We start from the raw sequence: 19,564 nt of genomic DNA, 5'->3' as shown, positions 1-19,564 counted from the left end.
GCAGTTTTCTGTACAGTCATAAAATGTGCGTCAAAATATCACATCTGATGAAAAAATTGTACTTTTAATAAGCACCTTAAAGAGACACTGAAGGAGAAACTACTAAAACATTTGTAGCAAAGAAAATATTCTCATATTTTTATTTTCAGTGATATAGTGTTTTTTTTTTTATTTATAACATTGCATTATTCTCTAATATTTGCAATTTACACACTACCCAGCATTCTAAATTATTTTACAGAGCAGGCTAGTGAACTTTTGAACTGTCCTCTGCAGGGAAAAAAAATACAGTGAAAGACACTTGAGATAATAAGCTTCATAAGACAGAGCTCTGCGACTTTGAAAGTCATGGAGCTCAGTAGCTCTTTTGCATAGATAACAACTGGAGTTTCTTAAAGAGAAACTCTGACCTAGAATTGAACTTTATCCCAATCATTAGCTGATACCCCCTTTTACATGAGAAATCTATTCCTTTTCACAAACAGATCATCAGGGGGCGCTGTATGACTGATATTGTGGTGAAACCCCTCCCACAAGAAACTCTGAGGACCGTGGTGCTCCTGGCAGTTTCCTGTCTGTGAACCTTGTTGCATTGTGGGAAATAGCTGTTTACAGCTGTTTCCAACTGCCAAAAAAGCATGCAGCAGCTACATCACCTGCCAACAGTAAAAATGTCACCATGTAATAAATGTCAGAATGTAAATCAGGGATTTAAAAGATTTTACAATGGGCAAACACTGACTAAAGTATTTATACATAATTATTGTAAAAATGAAGCACTTTTTTATTACATTATTTGCACTTCAAGTTCCTCTTTAACTCTTCCTGTACTGGAAACAATATTAGACTCATGTCTCTGCTCCGCCTCCTAATGTATTATTTCTTAGCTGTAGTACGCATGCAAATCATTATATCATAAGTTTATTTTCACTTCAGATTCCCTTTAAGAGTACCTACATTAAAAGAGATAGCGGGTAATAGCCCCTTCTTCTACTGTAGGAGAGCTTCAACAATAGCACATTCATCACTAAGTAGCAAAAAATTAAAAGACACCCTCTAATAACGAGCTGGTCCACCTTTAGCTCTGATCACAGACAATATTCTTCTTTGCATGGACTCAACAAGATTCTGATATGGTTACTGAGGAATGTTGGCCCAGGCTGATGGCGTAATGGCAGCTTTTAACCATTTCAGCCCCCGGGTATTTTTCACATTATGCATCCGAGCAATTTTTACCTCCCATTCATTCACCAATAATTTTATCACTAATAATCACAATGAACTGATCTATACCTTGTTTTTTCCGCCACTAATTAGGCTTTCTTTGGGTGGTACATTTTGCTAAGAATTATTTTTTTCTAAATGCATTTGAACAGGATTAATAAAAAAAAAAGGAAAAAAATCATTTTCAGTTTTCAGCCATTATAGCTTTAAAATAATACATGCTACCATAATTCAAAACCTATGTATTTTATTTGCCCATTTGTCCCGGTTATTACACTATTTAAATTATGTCATCACAATGTATGTTGCCAATATTTTATTTGGAAATAAAGTTGCATGTTTTCAGTTTTGCGCCATCACTATTTACAAGCTTATAATTTAAAAAATGTTATACCCTCTTCACATGCATATTAAAAAAACAGAACTGCTGTAATGTGAGCAGTGCCAGTGTGAGAGTTAGTGTGCACTAGTGTCTTCTCCTCTGCTGTCCGACTGTCACTTGGCACATGTCACGTGGCACTTGGCACGTGTCACTTGACACGTGTCACGTGGCAAGTGACATGTGACACGTGCCAAGTGTCACGTGCCAAGTGCCAAGTGACACGTGCCACGTGACATGTGCCACGTGCCAAGTGCCACGTGCCACGTGCCAAGTGCCATGTGCCACGTGCCAAGTGCCAGGTGACAAGTGCCACGTCCGGCAGGCTCCTGGCACACGTTACACCTGCTGCTGCTGCATTGCCCTGCTCCTGCTGCCTGTGCAGTTCCCACTGCCAGGGTGCCACAGGCCACTGATACCACCTATATTTAACTCAAAACACAATTGCTGCGTAATTTTTTGGGAGGTGTCTGGGCTGAAAACTGCCATGTCCCAGTTTGGACACAATGTGGGCTGCATGACCGCTGTCTGGAACCTAGTCCTGATGTTAATTGACAGCCAATTTTTTTTTTTTTTGGGGGGGGGGGGGAATTTGAAGTCCCCATATAATCAATTAATGCTTCCCTTCAAAAAAACATGATGCTACATGCCTCATTTACTCTCAAAAACGTTTTAGGAGCAATTTAAAGCCCACTTCCGGTTTTTCTATTCGAATATCCCAGATAAAGCGTTCGGATATCCGCATGAACGCAGATATCTGAAAGTTCGGATTTTGAAAAGGGGTATCCGAGCACCCCTGCTCTTGGAGTTTGCAAAAGACTTGAGACTGGGGCGGAGGTTCACCTTCCAGCAGGAAAATGACCCTAAACATAAAGCCAGGGCAACAATGGAATGGTTTAATACAAAACATATCAATGTGTTACAATGGCCCAGTCAAAAGTCCAGATCTAAATCCAATCGAGAATCTGTGGCAAGATCTGAAAACTGCTATTCACAAACGCTGTCCATCTAATCTGACTGAGCTGGAGCTGTTTTGCAAAGAAGAATGGGCAAGGATTTCAGTCTCTAGATGCGCAAAACTGGTAGAGACATAACCTAAAAGACTGGCAGCTGTAATTGCAGCAAAAGGTGGTTCTACAAAGTATTAACTCAGGGGGCTGAATAATTACGCACATCCCACTTTGCAGTTATTATTTTTTTTTACATGTTTGGAATCGTGTATGATTTTTGTTCCACTTCTCATGTGTACACCACTTTGTATTGGTCTTTCACATGGAATTCCAATAAAATTGATTCATGTTTGTGGCAGTAATATGACAAAATGTGGAAAACTTCAAGGGGGCCAAATACTTTTACAAACCACTGTATAACTAAAGTAACAGATCTAATTAGAGATCGAGATATTATCTCTTTACTTATCTGAGAGACTCCTTAAATATCCCGTTTAGGCTGGTTTCACAGTGGGACGTTAAAGTCCCACGTTACAGCAGCCAGTAACGCAGCCTAACTCACAGCACTGTAAAATCAATGTGCTGTTCACAGTGCACACATTGCGTTAGGGTATAACGCTGCACGTTAAATGAAAGTGCAGCATGCTGTACGTTATACCCCTATAGAGCTGCGTTAGATTGTTTGCACATGCTCAGTGACTAGCCACATGGCTAATTAATATTCACTGCACTGTGGTGACTCATGGTGGGACTCCTAGTGTTGTCCGGATCATGAACGAATCGTTCATTTGATCCGGATCTTTTTTGTGAGTCGAATCATCCGGATCATCACAATGAAAGATTCGGTTCACAGTGGATGTCGGTCTGGAAGAAACAGGAACATACAGAATGTACAGTGCAGGGAAGGTCCTGTCCTGCTAGTCATTTCACCCAGTCTGCTTCCCTAGTAAAATGATTCAATTGATTTGGTTCAAAGATCCAGATCTTTTCAATGATCCGATTCGAATGATCCGAATCCTTAAAAAGATCCGGACTTCCTATCACTAACCTGGAGCGGCTGCTTTGAGAGCCGCATAACGCAGCTCAATCTGACGTCCAACTTCAACACCACCATGCGTTGCGTTAGGGGCACGTTATGCGACCTTAACGTCCCCTAAAACGCAACGTCTTGGTGTGAAAGTAGCCTAAGAGAATTCTCCAACTATTATTATTATTATTATTATTATTTTTTATTTATATAGCGCCAACATCTTCCGTAGCGCTGTACATAGTACAAACAAATAATGGGGAGCAAATATACATGAAAAGTAAAAGACACTGTACAGTCATGACATTAAATAGAATAAATACAAATACATACATAGTTTATGTGTAGTTGGTACATGTACGTATATTAAAATTACAGCAGTATGAGAAACACTAGGAGGAGGTCCCTGACTCCCTGCCCTTGCGGGCTTACAATCTAGAGGGTAGTGGGGAGGAAACAACAGGGAAGGAAACACGTGGATTAGTGAGTGAGCCAGTGTGCCTTCAGTGCTTCTTATACCACATTATAGGCTTGTCTGAACAGGTGTGTTTTCAGAGTACGTTTGAAGGTTTCCAGACTCGTGGCATGACGAACTGGCTGGGGGAGAGAGTTCCAAAGGAAAGGGATAGCCCGTGAGAAGTCTTGGATGCGAGTGTAACATCAGTGGATTGAGACTGCAATATTTATACCCACCACACGATGGAAACCTGACCCCTCTTTCAGAGCTAAAGGAAGTGGACAAAGGGGGGTGATGGGGGAAGGGCAAGAGAGAGAGGGAGAATAAAGGACAAAGGAGAGAGGCTGGAGAGACGTGTGGATCTCTCTGTCCCAGCCTCTGCGTAAGCGATCTTCGTGTGGTTCAGAGGAACGGACCAGGGCAGAAAGAGGAGTACAATCAGGCTCCAATTGATGCTTTGAAGCCAGGATAGCAAGGAGTTGGACGCGAAACAAGCCACCAGCGACCAGACAGGAGGAATCATCAAGCCACCAGCGACCAGACAGGAGGAATCATCTCACCCAGCCCAGAGGACAAGCCATTCCTGAAGGTTTCTTGCTGCAGCGACTAGATGGGTGAGGGGCCTGTGGCCACAGTACTTTGCGTTTAATTGTGCCTTCGCCTGGCGAGCGAGAAGGGACCACTGCCCCTCTCAGCTCAGAGTCTTTTGGAGAGCTGGTCGTGCCATGTGGATTACAAATACCTTCTCTTGAAGGTCTGAGCGCTCCAACTGTAACTTGAATGGGCCCCACCGCTAGCAGACATTATAGCAGTTTCACCACTGGCCAGTGGTTAGTCAGGGTTTGAAATGTTTTAGCTAAGTGCAGTAGCTAGTTGCACCTCCTCTGCTATTTGTGTGAATTGTAATAACTGTTTGCCTGTTTGATTGTTAAGAATTGTACAGCAGTTTTTGTCTTTCTCTCACCCAGTGCATTAAGGGGCAGAGTCTCTTCACGGGTGGACAGGGGAACAAACTCTATTTATGACTGTTGCACTATTGAACTGCTATTTCTGCTTCACTAACCCATTGTCACTAAGCTGTTGCTTTTATCTGATGCCATTGTACCCCTATACCATTGTGAACCCTGTTTGCCCACACCCTTCTCACAGGGCATCTTGTCTGCCCCTAATAAAACCCCTTATAGTTGTTGGTGTGTCGGAGTATTAGAGGGTCCTTTCACAGGACGGGTCATCACTGGGGACAGTAGGAGAACCCAACTCTTACAGCAGCTCCTGTGGGAGTCAGTGCTACACGTGGGGGCTCGTCTTCTGGGATTCTAACCTAGCCCCTTAGAGTGATGACTGCCCTAGGAACAACGAGCCAGGCCAGCAAAATGGACCCAGTCACTGCTGCCCGCTGGTGTGAAGAAGAAAATGGTAGACTACAGTTCAGTGTGGTGATGGATATACCTGCTGATGGATGGACAGAGAATCAAATAGATAAAGCTATCACAGCCCTAGCACTTGATCGTCGGGTGTTCGTCTTAGACACACGGACTGATCCGGAGATCTCTCACACATATGCCCTGCTAGAAGTGAAAAAAGGCCTTCCCACTTGCTTCAAGAACACAATCTTACAGCTAACGGATGACATCAAAGTTCAGTTGATCCGACCAAGTCCCTCAACCAACCACTCAGACAGTTCCAGTGAAAGGCCACCAAGTAAAAGAGAGGTCTGCTCAGCCTCTGTTGACTCCATGTCCACCACCCCAGGATATCCACCCGCTTCCTTCTACACTGATATGGGAAAACTGATGGAAAATTTAGTGACAAATTCATTCCAACCTATCAGTTATGGGTACAGAAAACTGAGGGTTTGTTCTGGGCAGATACCTGTCCCATCCGGGGAAGATGACTTTGAGACCTGGATAGACCAGGCTGCACAGGCCTTAGATGAGTGGGAGGTCTCAGATACAGTCAAGCGACAGAGGATTGTAGAGAGTCTACGTGTCCCTGCTTCAGATGTTGTCCGGAATCTTAAAAGAGACCAGCCAGGTTGCACTGCCACAGAGTGTCTGGATGCCCTTCGTGAAGTTTTTGGGCAAATAGAAAGTTGTGCTGACTTGATACATCGGTTTGGACATACCTACCAAGAGGAAGGGGAACGCCTATCCACCTTTGTCACTCGCCTGGACAAGATCCTACACCAAGCAATCCTAAAAAAGGGAATGGCACAAGACAATGCAAGTGAGGCTTTATTGACTCAGATCCTAAAAGGTGCACAACCTTTAGACCCTATCATGCTGAAAATTCAAATGAGAGACCGAAGTGACCTTTTCACCTACTCAAAACTGATTAAGGCCATTCGAGAGGAAGAGACACTGTTGTCCGCTAAGTCCCAGAAGATGACCACCTCTGCTGGTTCTGGGCGAAGTAGTGGTAGTGCATCTGTGTACTTAGCACGAACCCCCTTGGAAGCTCCGGGAGAGATGGACAGTAAGACCCCTTCTACTGCTGAGGCCCTCACTCAGGCGATAACCCAGATGGTGCAGTCAAATTCCACTTTACAACAAGCTTTTACTGAGATTCAGAGGTCAATGATGCAAGTGATAGAGACTCAGGCAGGGATGCAACAGTCCATGGCTGATCTGCAGAGAGTTATTGCACACCCTACCCCAGAGGGCTCACAGCTATCCAGAGGAATGAAGAGTAGAAGGTATTCAGCCGGAGTAGAGTGCTTTAATTGTGGGCAAACTGGACATTACCGAGCCCAATGCCCTAAACCCCGGCACTCTCGGACCTTAACAGAGGAAGTGCGCCAGGCCCTACAGGATCTTTTACCTGCCAAGCCGGCGGAAAACTTCAGAGGGCCCCGGTGAAGGAGCAAGCCGGGAGCCCACTTGCTTCAGACAGCTCCAGCCCGCATCAAAAGGCTGACTGGGCAATCGTACAGGAACCCTTGAGTAGGATTCCTAAGAGACAATCAAATACGCCTCCCTCAGCAATGGGCCCCAGTGTACAGGGAAGAAATACACATCAATGTGAGAAAGGCCACCAGGAGCATCGCTTAGAGCGTAACAGGAGGCCAAAAGGAGTACAAGCTCAACCAGCCAGGCCTACAAGTACACCTCCTTCTGGGCAAATCCCTGCTAACTTAGTGGGCCCCTCTCCAGTGGTGCCTGTTCAAATAGAGGGCATCTTCACAAGAGCGTTACTTGACTCGGGTGCACAAGTGACTTTATTATATCGGGACTTCTATGATAAGTATCTGCAGCACCTGCCCCTGCGAGAATTAAAAGACCTAGAGATCTGGGGAATTGGAACCGAGCAGCTCCCCTATGATGGGTATCTGCAGATCAAGTTGACCTTTGACCCACTGGTTGTTGGGCAACCGGGAACCTTTGACACCTTGGCCATTGTATGTTCTCGACCCCCAGGTTCAGTGAGAAGTTCTTTAATTGTGGGGACTAATACAGACCTGATAAGACGAATCTTGTCCCCCATAGCCTCCTGCTATGATTTACCACCAGAAGGTGTGCACCCCATGCTTCATCCAGTCTACCAACGTTTAGTCCAAGAACAGAGGGCTCCAGCCGAGGGAGTAGGAAGATTGTGGCGATTGGGGAAGAAGGAGAAACTGTTGCAACCAGGGGAAGTGGCATGCCTTCAGGCATCAGTAAGACTGAGCTGGGATCTGCCGGGACCGCATGTCCTGCTAGAAACCATCCCTGGAGAGAAGACAGCCCCCGGGATAGAGTTGATCCCTGAAGTGATCCCAACAAAGGCACTACAGAAGGCTCAAGGAAAGATCTCCGTCAGTGTTTGTAACACCACTGACTCCCCAGTGAGGATCAAAGCCCGGATGCTTCTTGGACAGGTAGGCTCAGTCACCCCAATTTCGCCATCCCTTTCAGTGGGAGGAACTGAAGATGGAATCCCTGTAGACTGCTTCTACCCAGCAGACTCCCCGATATCTCCAGAATGGAAGAGCAGGATTCAAGCCCTGCTTCTGAAACGGCGAGAGTTATTCTCCAAGAGTGAATTTGATGTTGGGTGTGCGAAAAGTACTCAACATCGCATACGCCTACAGGAAGACAAGCCTTTCAGAGAGAGATCTCGTCGGATTCCATTTGGGGATTTGGAAGATTTGAGGGAACAGATTGCAGAGTTGAAGAGAGCTGGAGTGATCCGTGAATCCCGAAGTCCCTATGCCTCTCCCATAGTGGTGGTTCGGAAGAAGGATGGTTCCATCCGAATGTGCATAGACTATCGCACTCTTAACCGTCGTACCACCCCAGATCAGTACACAACCCCACGAATAGAAGATGCCCTACATTGCCTAACAGGAGCTAAGTGGTTCAGTGTACTGGATTTGCGCAGTGGGTATTACCAAATTCCCATGCACCCCGATGACAAAGAGAAGACCGCTTTTATCTGCCCTTTGGGGTTCTACGAATTTGAAAGAATGCCTCAAGGTCTTTCAGGAGCGCCTGCAACCTTCCAGAGGCTGATGGAGCGCACAGTGGGAGACATGCATCTGCTAGAAGTCTTGGTGTATCTGGATGACGTGATTGTCTTTGGAAGAACACTGGAGGAGCATGAGCAAAGGCTGGAGAAAGTACTGAGTCGACTTCAGGAAGAAGGACTGAAACTGTCCCTTGAGAAGTGCCAGTTTTGCCAACCGTCTGTCACCTATCTGGGGCATGTAGTCTCAGCTGAAGGCGTGGCCACAGACCCCAAGAAGCTGGAAGCTGTGGTCAATTGGCCTAGACCGCAAGATGTAGCGGGATTGAGATCATTCCTGGGGTTTTGCTCCTATTACCGAAGATTTGTGGAGGGTTTTGCCAAGATGGCCCAACCCCTTACTGAGCTCTTAAAGAATGAAGGTGAGGAAAGTGACTCGAAACTTTCAGACGAGGCTCAATCAGCCAAAGGGCCCAGAAGACCTCGGGAGTCAATACAGGAAGAGTGGTCCGATCGTTGTGAGGAAGCATTTCAGCAGCTGAAGTGGAGTCTAACCCATGCCCCAGTCCTAGCCTATGCTGATCCTACTCTTCCTTATGAACTGCATGTGGATGCTAGTAGAGAAGGGCTCGGTGGAGTGCTGTACCAAGAGCATGAACGGCATCTAAGACCTGTTGCTTATGTGAGTCGAAGTCTCTCCCCATCTGAGAAGAACTATCCTACCCACAAGCTGGAGTTCTTGGCTCTTAAATGGGTAGTAGTAGACAAGCTTAGGGACTACCTGTATGGGGCTGAATTTGTAGTCAAGACAGACAACAACCCACTCACCTACATCCTCACTACTGCTAAGTTAGATGCTACAGGACACAGATGGCTAGCTGCACTGGCTGAGTTCCGCTTCAGCTTGAAGTATCGACCAGGAGTGGGGAACAGAGATGCTGATGCCCTGTCCAGAAGGCCTCATAACACTGGAGCTTCGGAAAGAGACTGGACTCAGCTGACCCCAGAAGGGATACAAGCCTTGTGCCAGGGGGCAGAACATTGGGTCAGAGGAGTGACAGGAGCTGAAGTTGTTGGAGTCAGTACAAAAGGGGTCCCCAAACTCTACTGCAACCTGACCCAATTGAAGGATGGGAGCTTGCCCATCCTTAGAAAAAAGGATCTGAAGCAGGACCAGTCAGAAGATCCCCTCTGCCGACTGACCCTGGAGGCCCTAGAAAGCCAACGACCAGAGCTCCTGCAAACTGAATCTGTTGAGAAGGCCAAGATGGTTTACAGAGAATGGAATCGGCTACAGCTCCGAGACGGACTGGTCTACCGTAGAGCTCCTGTTGATGATCTGGAAGAAAAGTGGCAGTTATTCCTTCCTGAAAAACACAGAGAGACAATACTAGTGGCCTTGCATGATGACCATGGTCATTTGGGAGCAGAGAGGACTCTCGGCCTAGTCAAAGATAGATTCTACTGGCCCTGTATGAGGGCTGAAATAGAAAGCTACTGCCACTCATGTCTGCGGTGTATACAACGAAAGACCTTGCCCACTAGATCTGCCCCAATGGGTCACCTACAGAGCCAAGGCCCCATGGAGTTGGTATGCATGGATTTCCTGTGCCTGGAACCAGATATGAGCGGACAAGGAAGTATCTTAGTGGTGACTGATCACTTTACCCGATACGCCCAAGCTTTCCCCACAAGGGACCAAAAAGCTTCCACAGTAGCCAAAGTCCTAGTAGAGAAGTTCTTTGTCCATTATGGTCTACCGCAGCAGCTTCATTCAGACCAAGGTCGAGACTTTGAGAGTAAACTCATCAAAGAGTTATTGCAAGTGCTGGGGGTGCAAAAGTCACGGACTACTCCTTACCACCCCCAGGGCGATCCGCAACCCGAGCGGTTCAATCGCACACTTTTGAATATGTTAGGGACACTTACCTCTGAAAAGAAGCAGCACTGGAGTAAATATGTCTCAGCAGTGGTCCATGCGTACAACAGCACAAAGCACGATACGACAGGATATTCACCTTACATGCTAATGTTTGGGAGAGAAGCTCGACTACCAGTAGATCTTGCCTTTGGCACCTCCACTGATGGGACTTCAGCTGCATCTCATAAAGGCTATGTTGACCGACTTCGGAGGAACCTGAAAACTGCCTATGAAAAGGCCCAAAGTGCTTCCAATATTCGGGAACAGCAAAACAAGAGAAGATATGATCTGAGGGTTCGGGTCCATGACTTACAACCGGGTGACCGGGTGTTATTGAGGAACCTGGGCCTTCATGGGAAGCAGAAGTTAGCTGACCGGTGGAGCTCACAGCCATACATTGTTTGTGCACGGTTGCCCGGCCTTCCAGTGTATCAGCTCCGTCCAGAGGGGAAGACAGGGCCCTTGAAGACTTGGCACCGCAATCACCTTCTACCACTGAATGTAACAGTGCGGGTGCCCCCTCCACGTGAACCATCCCTGCCTAAACGAACCCCAGTAACTCGGTCACAATTGCCTTCTACTGCAGAGGAAGAAGAGGATGACGAGGAAGAGGACCTGGAGATGGAATGGCTGTGGCGGTTTGACCCCATTGTTTCCACACCGCCTATAGAGGACACCTACTCTAGGCCATTAAGAGCTGATGCACAAGAATTCATACCACAGGCCCAGGTTGAGGAGGGGCCAGAACAGGTACCCACTGAGCTTGAAGAGGAAGGAGAGACCCAAACTATTGCTGAGGCCCCATCAATGCCACCTCGGGAGATTGTAACAGAATCCCCCGCGAGAGAGGTTGTAACTGAATTCCCTGCCAGAGAACCCCTAGAGCCTATGGAGCAGAGAACCAAGCGACAAATCAAACCTCCCCTGAGGTTGACATATGACTCCAGAGGAAACAGTTCTGAAGAAGCCATCACCACCGTCTGCAGATCTACTGAGACACAAGTCCATCAGACCACTGTACCAGTGTGTGATACCTCCTGCCCTGTACCCGACACACCATGGTGGGAAGTCCCACTGCCCACAACTCAGGATAGCTTCAGTTACCTAGTTACATGTAGGTATTAAGTTAATTTGTAGTTAAAACTTTGTTCTTTGGGGACCAAAGACTTTCAGTGGGGGGAGAGTGTAACATCAGTGGATTGAGACTGCAATATTTATACCCACCACACGATGGAAACCTGACCCCTCTTTCAGAGCTAAAGGAAGTGGACAAAGGGGGGTGATGGGGGAAGGGCAAGAGAGAGAGGGAGAATAAAGGACAAAGGAGAGAGGCTGGAGAGACGTGTGGATCTCTCTGTCCCAGCCTCTGCGTAAGCGATCTTCGTGTGGTTCAGAGGAACGGACCAGGGCAGAAAGAGGAGTACAATCAGGCTCCAATTGATGCTTTGAAGCCAGGATAGCAAGGAGTTGGACGCGAAACAAGCCACCAGCGACCAGACAGGAGGAATCATCAAGCCACCAGCGACCAGACAGGAGGAATCATCTCACCCAGCCCAGAGGACAAGCCATTCCTGAAGGTTTCTTGCTGCAGCGACTAGATGGGTGAGGGGCCTGTGGCCACAGTACTTTGCGTTTAATTGTGCCTTCGCCTGGCGAGCGAGAAGGGACCACTGCCCCTCTCAGCTCAGAGTCTTTTGGAGAGCTGGTCGTGCCATGTGGATTACAAATACCTTCTCTTGAAGGTCTGAGCGCTCCAACTGTAACTTGAATGGGCCCCACCGCTAGCAGACATTATAGCAGTTTCACCACTGGCCAGTGGTTAGTCAGGGTTTGAAATGTTTTAGCTAAGTGCAGTAGCTAGTTGCACCTCCTCTGCTATTTGTGTGAATTGCATATAACTGTTTGCCTGTTTGATTGTTAAGAATTGTACAGCAGTTTTTGTCTCTCTCTCACCCAGTGCATTAAGGGGCAGAGTCTCTTCACGGGTGGACAGGGGAACAAACTCTATTTATGACTGTTGCACTATTGAACTGCTATTTCTGCTTCACTAACCCATTGTCACTAAGCTGTTGCTTTTATCTGATGCCATTGTACCCCTATACCATTGTGAACCCTGTTTGCCCACACCCTTCTCACAGGGCATCTTGTCTGCCCCTAATAAAACCCCTTATAGTTGTTGGTGTGTCGGAGTATTAGAGGGTCCTTTCACAGGACGGGTCATCACTGGGGACAGTAGGAGAACCCAACTCTTACAGCAGCTCCTGTGGGAGTCAGTGCTACACGAGAGTGAGAGGAGGTGACTAGGCTGGAGGATAAAAAGGTCTCCTGTGAGGAACGGAGGGTCCGGGCGGGGAGGTATCTGGAGATTAAAGAGGAAATGTATGGAGGCGGTAGCTTGTGTAGAGCTTTGTATGCAAGCGTGAGAAGTTTAACCACTTGCCGACCGCCCACAGCCCATGGGCGGCGGCAAAGTGGACGCCTTAAGGACCGCAATACGCCTGACGGCGGCGGGTCCTTAAGGCGTGTCCGGGGAGCGATCGCGTCATCTATGACGCGCGCTCCCCGTGGCGAAAGGTCCCGCCCACCTTGCCCGATACCCCGCCGGCCAATTAGCAGCGCCGGCGGGGTTTAAAAATACGATCTGGCCAATAGTATTGTATAATACACTTTGTTTACGTAACAAAGTGTATTATACAGGCTGCCTCCTCCTCCTCTGCACGCATCTTCGCACGGATCTCGGAGGAGGAGGCAGCCCTGTTAGAGCAAGCACAGAACAGGTTTTTTACACCCACAGACCCCCCGATCGCCCACCCCAGCCTTCAGAACCCCCCCTGACCACCCCAGCAGACCCAAGTTTGCACCCAAGCACCCCCTAATAAACCTATCAATCACCCCCTGCCACTATCTGCCGACGCTATTATTTAGATTAGGTCTCTAACTGCCCCCTAGGGTCCCTTGATCACCCCCCCCTACCCTCAGATCCCCCCAGACCCCCCCCCCCCAGCCCCCCACCCCTGTACACTGTATACTGTACTGCATCTGCTTCACCCACTGACCACCTGTCTATCACCTGTCTGTCACTTGTCTATCACCCCTTGTCACCACCACCCATCAGAGCAGACCCTAAACTGTCCCTTGGGGGCACCTGATCACCCACCCAGACCCCCAGATTGTCCTCAGACCCCCCCCTGATAACCTCCCCAGTGCATTGTTTACATCTATTCTCCCCTGTAATCACTCACTGACCTCCCATCGGTCACCCCCTGTGTCTGCCACCCATCAGATCAGGACCCAATCTGCCCCGTGCGGGCACCTAATCAACCCCCCTCACCCTCAGATCGCCCTCAGACCCCCCCCCCCCAATCACCTTCCCAGTGCATTGTATTTGATTGTGCTGTCATATTGTGCTGTCATTGTATTTGATTGTCCCGTAATTGTATTTGATTGTCCCGTGATTGGCCTGTGATTGTCCCGTGATTGGCCTGTGATTGTCCCGTGATTGGCCTGTGATTGTCCCGTGATTGGCCTGTGATTGTCCCGTGATTGGCCTGTGATTGTCCTGTGATTGGCCTGTGATTGTCCTGTGATTGTCCCGTGATTGGCCCGTGATTGTCCCGTGATTGGCCTGTGATTGTCCCGTGATTGGCCCGTGATTGGCCTGTGATTGTCCCGTGATTGGCCTGTGATTGCCCCGTGATTGGCCTGTGATTGGCCCGTGATTGGCCTGTGATTGTCCCGTGATTGGCCTGTGATTGTCCCGTGATTGGCCTGTGATTGTCCCGTGATTGGCCTGTGATTGGCTTTGATTGTCCCGTGATTGGCCTGTGATTGTTTCTGATTGCTTCTGATTCCCCACTCGCCACCACCCCCCTGTCACTATCCTAGTGATCTAAAAACAGTGATCAGTGGAAACTGTCACTTTTTTAGTATCACTAGTGTTAGCAGTTAGGCCAGTTAGCTAGGCCCCTTTGTTAGTGTCAGTTAGTGCTCAGCCCACTGCACCACAGTCACTAATTAGCGTCATCACTGTCGCTAATCAACATTGTTACTATATAGTATCTGTAAGTGATCATTACTGATCGCAGTCAGATCTATTAGGGTCACTAGGATCCACTAAAAAACGCAGTGTTTGCCCGATCAGGTCTGATCGCTCGCCTGCACTTGCGTTCAGCCCACCCCACCGCAGTGACAGAATTTTTTTTTCTGATCACTGCAAAAACCACTGTACACTAGCTGTGCACTGTAAACATCAGTTTTGATTTTTTTTTTAATCAAAACTCAGTGATCACAGCTTTCTACCGCTCAAATACTCCCTTTCGCTAAGTAGGTGCTCTTTTTTCTGGGTAGTCTCAGAGGAATACCCCCTAAATTTAGCAGTCCACCATGGCAAAAAAGGGGTATTCCGATGATGAGGTTCTCAGGTACATGGCCCAGTCGGATGAGGACGATTGGGACGAACCATTCGACGAATCATCTGGGTCAGAGTTTGTACCTGAATTGAGCAGTGGCTCACTGACCGATAGTGATGACGAGGTTGAGGTCCCGGCTAGAGCCAGCCGTACCACACCCCATGTCGTTGGACCGCAGGTGGCGCAGGATCAGCCTCAAGGGCAGCAGAGTGGTGCTCGTGCTGGTCTGAGATTTCATGGTGGGGCAGGCAGCACAGCATCTCCTGGACCTAGAACCAGTACTTCCGTACACCCTGGTGAAGTGGCGAGCACCAGCGTGGAAGTTGAAACTGGTTCGGTGGCACGTGTAGTAACACCCCAGTCGCAGCCATCAAGTAGACGGGCCCGTACTACCCCTAGTTTACCAGAGGTGCTGGCAAATCCAAATTGGCAATCCCCTGATACCGCCGCACCCGTACTGCCCCCTTTCACCGCCCAGTCTGGAGTCCAGGTGATGACAGATAATCTAGGATCGCCCCTAGACTTTTTTTATCTGTTCATCACCCAGGATCTCTTAGACCTAGTCGTGGCAGAGACCAACCGTAAAGCCACACAATTTCTAACCGCCAATCCGAATGTCTTCCTTGCCCAGCCATTTCGGTGGAAACCAGTCCAAGTTTCCGAACTTAAAATTTTTTTGGGCCTTCTCTTAAACATGGGTCAAATCAAACAAAATGTGTTGCGGTCTTATTGGTCTACAGACCCATCACAACATGTTCCCTTGTACTCTGCTGCCATGTCCAGGACACGATTTGAGAACATCCTGCGCTTCCTGCACTTCAATGATGATGAAACCTGTCATGAAAGTGACCACCCTGCTTTTGACCGGCTCCACAAAATGCGGCCCCTCATAGACCACCTGTCATCAAAATTTGCAGATGCTTATACCCCTGAACAGCAAATCTGCGTAGATGAGTCCCTCATACGTTTTACCGGGCGCCTTGGCATCAAACAGTACATCCCAAGCAAGCGCGCCCGGTATGGGGTGAAACTGTATAAGCTCTGTGAAAGGGCCACAGGCTATACATCTTATTTTAGAGTCTATGAGGGAAAAGACTCCAAATTGGAGCCGGTCGGATGCCCTGACTACCTGGGGAGCAGTGGAAAGGTTGTGTGGGACTTGGCGTCACCCTTGTTCCAGAAGGGGTACCATCTTTATGTGGACAATTACTACTCAAGTGTGGCCCTCTATCAGCACTTAAAGTTAGAAGGAATCCGATGCTGTGGCACCGTGCGGCATAGTCGCCGGGGCTTCCCCCAACGGCTCATTACCACCAAACTTCAACGGGGGCAGAGGGCCGCATTGAGTGCTGACGACCTGCTCGCGGTGAAATGGAAGGACAAGAGGGACGTTTACTTTCTGTCCACCATTCACGCAGACACGACAGTCCAAATTCAACGGCGAACTGAGGTCATTGAAAAACCCCTTGTCGTCCACGAGTATAATACCAACATGGGAGGGGTGGACTTCAATGACCAGAGGTTAGCGCCCTATTTACTTTCCCGCAAAACAAGGCGCTGGTATAAAAAAGTGTCCTTTTATTTAATTCAATTGGCAGTTTACAACAGCTTTGTTCTCTACAGTAAGGCTGGGAGAACTGGATCGTTTCTACAATTTCAGAGACAGATCACTATGGAACTCCTGTATCCAGGAGGTGCCCGGGCCCAACCCCAAGATGCAACTAGCAGGCTGCATGGAAGGCATTACGCCTATCCGATTCCAAGTACCCCAGGTCACCGAATCCGAAGAAAACGCTGTCGTGTCTGCAGCAGGGCTGGAACAAGGCGTGACACCACTGTTTATTGTCCCCGCTGCCCTGACCAGCCTGGACTATGCCTAGGGGAGTGTTTTGAGAGGTACCATGAGCAGGTACACTATTAGAGAGTAGGGAACTACAGACACAGCGGTAGGCACACAAGGGTCTCTCAGTGCTATTTCACACTGCTGCGATGCGTTAGGGCAAAATGCCTAGCGAAAGTCACACTTTGCGGTCCCCCCCTACGCCGGAAGTGCTTGACTTAACACTAGTGCATGCCTACGTTACTGCGTGGCTTCTGTGGCAATTTCGATCGGCCCGGAAGTCATGTTAGTCTATGGCGACGCAGTTCATTACTAGGCCGAATGCTACTCTTGTGGTATTCCCTGAAGGTCTGTTTTGGACGATACGGTGCGGCGGGCTCGACCCACCGGATATGTCAATATGCAGTGTGAAACCAAACATCTGGTTTTGAGAGAGCGTAATACACAGGGCTGCCAGAAACCTCTCCTTTCACTTGGGACAAAATGCGTAATGTACTTCGCCACAACTCTGTGCGATTTGCACTTCGCACATTGTCCCATGGGGGAGGAGAGGTTTGTCCTCGGGAGGTAAGTTAAAAAAAACAAAAAAAAACAAAAAACAGGTAAGCAAAGAAGCTAATGTTTAGTTTGCAATGTTAAGGTTTTTATTAAAAAAGTTCAGTTTATTAATGTTAATGAAGTAATTGCTTTGCTGCTTGCCTGTTTTTTGTTTTTTTTTTGTATTTTTTTTCCTTTTTCCATCCAATAACCTTCCAGGTGGACCGAGCGAACGACTAACCAGCTGCAGCACTGATGGTGCATCCTGACAGAACATTGCGCGTCTGTCAGCTTACACATAAGTCGGTGCATGCAGCGCTGCAGGACGAGATTTCTCCTCCGCAGTCAAAAAGATACGTTTGCCGAGGCATATGGGCCGAGGAGTGGTGTTGGGGATTCATATGCTTTGGCAAACACTTTGTATCAAAAAAGAACTCTGGCAATGATTTGTTCATCCACATCGATCGGTGTGAATGGATAAATCAGGTTTGCCAGGGCATACGAGCTGGTGGGTTTGGATTTTTGGGGCGGCAGCTCCTATGTCCTGGCAGACGCCTTCTCCTCCTTTTTGTATTGTTTTGTCTTTTTTCTTCTCTCTTTTTTCTATCCAGACCGACCAATCAGCTGCAGCACTGATGGTGCATCCTGACAGAACAATGCGCGTCTGTCAGCTTACACATAAGTCGGTGCATGCAGCGCTGCAGGACGAGATTTCTCCTCCGCAGTCAAAAAGATACGTTTGCCGAGGCATATGGGCCGAGGAGTGGTGTTGGGGATTCATATGCTTTGGCAAACACTTTGTATCAAAAAAGAACTCTGGCAATGATTTGTTCATCCACATCGATCGGTGTGAATGGATAAATCAGGTTTGCCAGGGCATACGAGCTGGTGGGTTTGGATTTTTGGGGCGGCAGCTCCTATGTCCTGGCAGACGCCTTCCTCTTTTTTTTTTTTTTTTTTTCTCCAAAATTTTTTGGCAGATATTTTTTCATCCACATTGATTGATTGTTTGACGTTAATTTTTCCTTTCAGCCCACAGTGCATTACCCTTATGCCCAATATAAGGAGTATAGCAGAAACTCCTAATACTGGCCATACATGTAATGATTGCAGAGACCCTAAAATGCCAGGACAGACCCCACGAATGATGCCATTTTGGAAAGAGGACACCCAAAAGTATTCCGTGAGGTGCATGGTGAGTTCATAGAATGTTTTATTTTTTGTCACAAGTTAGCAGAAATTGTGGTTTTGTGTTTTTTTTTTTTTTTTTCACAAAATGTCATTTTCCGCTAACTTGTGACAAAAAATAACATTTTCTATGAACTCACCATGGCCCTCATGGAATACCTTAGCGTGTATTCTTTCCAAAATGGGGTCATTTGTGGGGTTTGTTAACTGTCCTGGCAAGTGGGCGGGGTGCTAAATTTTGAGCACCCCTGTAAAGCCTAAAGGTACTCATTGGACTCTGGGCCCCTTAGCGCAGTTAGGGTGCAAAAAAGTGCCACACATGTGGTATCGCCGTACTCGGGAGAAGTAGTACAATGTGTTTTGTGGTGTATTTTTACACATACCCATGCTGGGTGGGAGAAATACCTCTGTAAATGACAATCTTTTGATTTTTTTACACACAATTGTCCATTTACAGAGTTATTTCTCCCACCCAGCATGGGTATGTGTAAAAATACACCCCAAAACACATTGTACTACTTCTCCCGAGTACGGCGATACCACATGTGTGGCACTTTTTTGCACCCTAACTGCGCTAAAGGGCCCAAAGTCCAATGAGTACCTTTAGGATTTCACAGGTCATTTTGCGGAATTTGATTTCCAGACTACTCCTCACGGTTTAGGGCCCCTAAAATGCCAGGGCAGTATAGGAACCCCACAAATGACCCCATTTTAGAAAGAAGACACCCCAAGGTATTCCGTTAGGAGTATGGTAAGTTCATAGAAGATTTTATTTTTTGTCAAAAGTTAGCGGAAAATTGATTTTCTATTGTTTTTTTCACAAAGTGTCATTTTCCACTAACTTGTGACAAAAAATAAAATCTTCTATGAACTCACCATACTCCTAACGGAATACCTTGGGGTGTCTTCTTTGTAAAATGGGGTCATTTGTGGGGTTCCTATACTGCCCTGGCATTTTAGGGGCCCTAAACCGTGAGGAGTAGTCTGGAAATCAAATTCCGCAAAATGACCTGTGAAATCCTAAAGGTACTCATTGGACTTTGGGCCCTTTAGCGCAGTTAGGGTGCAAAAAAGTGCCACACATGTGGTATTGCCGTACTCGGGAGAAGTAGTAAAATGTGTTTTGGGGTGTATTTTTACACATACCCATGCTGGGTGGGAGAAATAACTCTGTAAATGGACAATTGTG

The sequence above is a fragment of the Hyperolius riggenbachi genome, chromosome 1, assembly GCF_040937935.1.
Source record: "Hyperolius riggenbachi isolate aHypRig1 chromosome 1, aHypRig1.pri, whole genome shotgun sequence".
NCBI classification, from domain to species: domain Eukaryota; kingdom Metazoa; phylum Chordata; class Amphibia; order Anura; family Hyperoliidae; genus Hyperolius; species Hyperolius riggenbachi.
This window is presented reverse-complemented; position numbering follows the sequence as displayed.